Here is a 6,000-nt window from a genome sequence, read left to right on the forward strand (position 1 = left end):
GATTTCTAATGACAGGCAATACACTGATTACAAAAGTGTGAGATGATCCAGTGCAACCCAGACTGCACTAAAGTGTGAAAACGCCCATTAGTTACTGGAAAGAAGAGAATCATTTACCTAATCATTGTATGCGGTAAAGAGAGCAAGAAGGAGGCTGCACAACACAAAACGAATCAACACAGATGTCCTCCCTTGTGGAATAAAGTTCAGCAATATAAATGGAGTGTAGTGTCCAGGCTTTCAACACATTTTAGCTGCTCCCTTCAATCAGAGAGATCGATAAAATGGAAAAAATCCTACTGCCAATAGTCTCAGGACTGAGGATTTGCCCACAGCCCAACTCCAGGGAAAGGTCTTTGGGCATTAAGGGTTAGTACTGGTTGCCACGTTGTCTGTTGCAGAAAGCATCACCAACTCCCTCATCAGACTGTTTATGCTGTCGTACCCTACCTCTTACACCAAAGTGACAGTAAGGCCACTTACCTACTGTCTCACAACTAGCACTAGGTTGCTGCAAGGATACGCATGTTTGTCATGCTCTGTTTTCCACCTCTGCCAAGCACAACAGAGTCAATTCAACACTTTGACTGACTCCTTGCTGCTGAGCACAGCTTTTGCCCAGCTGCACAGAAACATTTGCTCACACCCATGGTCTTAAGCCTACTGGTTTGTGAACCTATCTTTTTTGCTATCTGTCATCTCCTCCATGGGCTGGACAACTCATCCTCTAAGCATGAGGCCTCCCACACTAAAGGATGGAGCCCCCAACACACTGGTCAGGCTCACACCCTTACCCATTTCCCCCAGCACTGCTGGCAATCATCTCACATGCCTTCGGCAACTTGGGTGATGGAGGCACCCTCCTCGTGGCTACTGGGAGGCCACCACAAGAAGAGAAACCTCTGTATTGCTGCTTTATAAGGTGCTTTTCTACTAAGCCCACATGTTAGCCCATACATCAAGTGTCCCCTCTTTCTGCCTTCTAGTACGAGATCCTGCAGAGCCAGCAATGGCCCTGTTGTCTTCAAGAGCTGCAGCTCCAGGTGGGTGCAAATGTGCCCTCAGAGCCTCACCAACACCTCACCCCAAAACGAAGCATTGTGCTCATTAGCAAATGCCTACGTAATTGTTTATTCTCAGAGCCTGCAAGGACTGCACTGGGAAAAGAGCAACAGCAGGGCTTCCCTCAGGCCCCATCCAAACCCACTGAAGTCAATGGGAGCTCTCCCGTTAAATTAGGCCCCTAAGGTGTGTGCCTCAATGGACAATAGTCTTGCAAATGAAATTACTTCCCTTATGCTGGTGTCAGAAGACCCAGCCAGCACAGCTATTTCAAAAGATGCTGCTACAAGCGTGCTCTTGGCATTGACTTACACAACATTTTAATAAGTGCTTGAGAGCATTTGAATATGTCTCATACCCCTTCTGATTCTGCCAGGTTTGTTTCTTAAAAAAAAAAAAAAATTAAACAAGCAAAGTACAGACCAGACTCTAGTTTGTCCAACTACTAAAAATCTAATTTAAAATTTCCCCAGTGAGTACAGCCTCTCTGTATCAGAAGATCCTCATCCATATTGGGAAGAAACTGAGAGGGAGAGAGTAGGGGAAAAGAGAGAAAAAAAGGAGAGGGAAAAAAAGGCTTATGTTTCAAAGATCATTACAGGCCAAATATTCTCAGGCACTCTGGCTTTTACAGAAAAATCCTTAACAGCATAAAAATGGAAACACTTCAAAGATAAAATAAATAATTTAATAATAGTCTGCTTCTCCAAAGGGTTTTGAACAAGTTTTAGATTTGCCAGTGAATGTTTCCCTCAGGCAGTAGGCCAGTGGAAAAAAGGCACAGTATGCCTCTTCTTTCATAAGATGTGCTTTGTGTTATTTTATTTCTTGATAAGATCCAAATACAATTCTTTCCTCTCTCACACTCCCTCCACAAAAAAAGCTTTTTTTTTAAAGATAAGCCAAAGATGATGCAGATGCAAATGATCTCCTACATGTAACACACATCAAAAAAATTGAAACAGATCCAACACCATCCAGACTGCATCTTCATCTTTTTAGTTATTTCACTTACTATCACATGTTGAGAAGCACCCCAAATACTACAGTGAGGTATGTTTAAAGGAAAACTATTTGAAGATCCCAATTTCCTTCCACATAAGTAAGACTTTAAAGTATTTAAACACTTGTAAAGAAAATGCACAAAGACTGGATTGTGGCATTAGTAGTTGTTAGCACCTCTTGGTGAGGCAAAGAAGCTGCTATCTAGTAAAAAAGCCTTTATTTTGCAATCACATGAACACTAGGATGGATGTCCCTGCATTAGTATCTTCTTCAAAGTCTCATATGCGCAATCTCTATATGCTACCTACTTTCATCTCTGTTTATACCCCATTTCTTACAATTATCTACAAGGACAAAAAATGGGAGGATGCCTTGTTACTCATTGCTGGATGTTGTGCCGAAGGATCTTTACTGGTGTTTACCAGTACGATTTGCCTTCAGGAATCTCAGGCCCTTGAGACCTGTGGGAAAGTCTGGAGTAAGTCAGACTACCCTTGGTAGAGGAGAGTCAGATTAGGGAACATTTAAACAGATTGAATGTGCACAAGTTCATAGGACCTGATGGGACGCACCTACGAGTGCTGAGGGAGCTGGCCAATGTTACTCCAAGGTCACTCTCAATCGTATTTGAAAGATCATGGTGATCAGGGGAGGTTCCTGTGGACTAGAAGAAAGCAAATGTCACTCTTATCTTCAAGAGGGGCAAGAAGGAGCATCTGGAGAACAGGTCGGTCAGCTTCACCTCAGTCCCTGGGCCAGTGATGGAGTGAATAATCCTGAAAACCATTTCCAAATATATGAAGGACAGGATGGTAACTGGATGTAGTCAGCATGGATTTACAGAGGGGAAATCATTTTGACCAATGATTAGAAGACTGGCTTGGTGGATAAGGGAGAGCAGTGGTTGTTCTTCGTCTTGATTTTGCCAGAGCTTTTAACACTGTTTCCCACAACACCTTCATTGACAAACTGTTGTACTGTAGGCTAGATAAACTGTTGTACTGTAGGCTAGATAAATGGACTGTGAGGTGGATTGAAAAGTGGCTGAACTACCAGGCTCAGGGTTGTGATCAGTAACTTGAAGCCCAGATGGAAGCAGGTCACCCATGGTATACCCCAGGGGTTCATACTGGGACATACACTGTTCAACATCCTCAAGAATGACTTTGATAATGGGACAGAATGCACTCTCAGCAAGGTTGCAGATGACATAAAATTGGGAAGAGTGGCTGATTGTGTTGCCATTTAAGTGGGCCTCAGCAGGCTGGATGAATGGTCAGAGAGGAACCTCATGAAGCTCAACAAAGGGAAATGCAAAGTTTTGGGGAGGAATATTCCTAAGGAAGAATAACTCCATGTACATGCTGGGGGACAACTGGCTGGAAAGAAGAAAAGGCTCAGAGTGTCCTGGTGGACATCAAGTTGAACATGAGCCAGCTATGTGGCCTTGTGGCAAAGAAGGCCATGCATATCCTGGACTGTATTAGGAAGATTGCCACCAGCATTTTGAAGGAGGTGATTCTTCCCTTCTACTCAGCCCTGGAGAGACAAATCTGGAGCGCTGGGTCCAGCGCTGGGTCTCAGCACAATAAAGGCAAGGACTTATTGGAGCAAGTCCAGTGAAGGGCTACAAAGATAATTAAGGGATAGGCACATCTGTCTTATGAAAAGAGACTGAGAGAGCAGGAACCATTTAACCTCAAGAAGAGGAGGCTTGAGGGAATCTTATCACACTATATAAATATCTGATGGGAGGGAGTAAAGATGGAGCCACACTCTTCTCAGTGCTATCTAGTGACAGGTTGAGGCAATGGGCACAAATTGAAATACAGTAAATCCCATTTAACTATAAGAAAAACCTTTTTTATTGTGAGGGTGGTTAAATACTGGAACAGGTTGCCCAGAGACATCGTGGGATCTCAATCACTGGAGATATTCAAAAACCCAGCTGGACACAGTCCTGAGTGACTTGCTTTAGCTGATGCTGTTTTGAGCAGGGGAGTTGGACTGGATAGCCTCTAGAGGTCCTTTCTGAGCCCAGTGACATTGTGATTCTGAGCCAGACAGAGGTATAATTTCTCCATCCATCGTGGGACACAACACCACCATACTGTAGACCAGATGCACAGATCTCTCTCACTAAAAGTGTCTCTTTCAGCTGGATCGTCTGCCTTTGTGGTTTTGAGTATTACAGCCTGGGGTACAGACTTCAGCTATAACAATAATAAAATCGGTCCTTTCCCATGATTTCACCACCTCCATATTGTATTCCGTGTTTTTCCCGTGTTATCCAAATGCCTGTGATTGCTTTTCCTCCTCTATTATCATTTCTATGTTAACCTTCTCTCACTCAACACCTTTCCTTTAACAAGACAAGACTTGGGCAGCAGAAAATATGGGCCAAAACATATTATACCCAAATTCAGGAATTATATTTATGTCATATACTTTGTCAAAGGTGTAACAGTGAGAAGAGATCAGAGCGAGAAAAGTGAGCAAGGTGAACAAAAGGTAAAACATCTCCCTTTCATTATAATTCTCCTTTTACTCTCTTTAACAAAGAGCCCTCTTAGGTTTCCTGGGACCGTATAACTTAAAGCTTTTGAATGAGATTTGTGTGAACGGGATGCTCACAAACACATGTGGGGCCTGACCCCATTTTCAAGGGTGCTAATGTAAGGCAGGAGGAAGCTTCCCCACAGCTAGAGAGCCCTGAAGCATCAGAGCTGTCAGAGCAGGAGGCCCACAGGGTCTTTAGCAACAGCAGCTTTGGGGAGGAAGAAGTTAGATTAGGGAAAAGGAAATGAGAGAATTGGACTAAGAAATTAGGGTAACTGCTTGACCCTCTTGAACCTGCACAAATCGAGGATTATTCTGTTGCTATCTGCTGAGTTATGTGGCTGTAAAGCTGGTATGAGTGGAGAAACAGGCTTTACGTCTTGCGGACACTGTGTCAGTAAAAAGCATTCTGAGTTATTTCGCCTGTGTCACACTGATATTTTACCATCATAACTGCTTCTTTTGACTTTTTTTATTTCCAGTTCACTTTGAGCTGTTCTATACAGATACACAATATTACCTTTAATGTGCAAGATCATCCTCCGGTCAACGCATCTTTCACCAGGAAGATGACATACGACTAAAATGGGAAATTTTCACCTCTCTCCTTCCTGTTTCTTGAATCCTGCTGAGTATGGGATATGAGCAGATTACATACTGGGCCCAATTCTGATCTCAGTTGCAGCCTTGGCATTGATCCGGATTTGCACGGATGTAGCAGAGCAAAATTGAGCTTGCCGTCTGTCTCTCATGCACACACATCACAGTTCAGGATTTTGTTCTGACTTCAAAGCAAATGCAGTATGTAGATTAATATGCTGTACCTCAAAGGAAGTTGTCACCAGGCACACAAAGTGCTTCTTCTTTTATGATAACTCATAATTTATCAAAGAAAATCAAATCAATTTGTTGGTAAGAGAAACATGTTTTTCATGAATTTAGACAACACCAAAGGTTTTCATGACAAAGCAAGAGAAGACTGTATTAATCAGATGTAGCATCTAACACTTATCTGGGAAGAGCACAAAGCTCATTTGGAACGTTTGTCCATTTAGGACCACAGCTCCCAAATGCCGGCTTTGCCTACCCTACCAGGATTTGTTCTACCCCATGGTTGCAGATAACTTGTTTTAGGCCCTCTAGCTGAATGGAATCCCTAAAGAAAGACCCTGAAAGCTATGCAGAGGTTAGCTGGGAGTAGTGCATCATCTGGATACTCATTCTTTGTCCAGAACAGGAGGTGTGGAAACAGATACCAAGAGCTGCAGATTCGTTCTCATTTCCATCTCCGCCTCTCGGATGAGGAGGTGACCTCACACCAACATTGGATGAGGAGGACTCGATGCCTCAAATCACCTGAGGCTGCTCAGCTCC

The sequence above is a fragment of the Rhea pennata genome, chromosome 2 (genome assembly GCF_028389875.1).
Source record: "Rhea pennata isolate bPtePen1 chromosome 2, bPtePen1.pri, whole genome shotgun sequence".
NCBI lineage: Eukaryota > Metazoa > Chordata > Aves > Rheiformes > Rheidae > Rhea > Rhea pennata.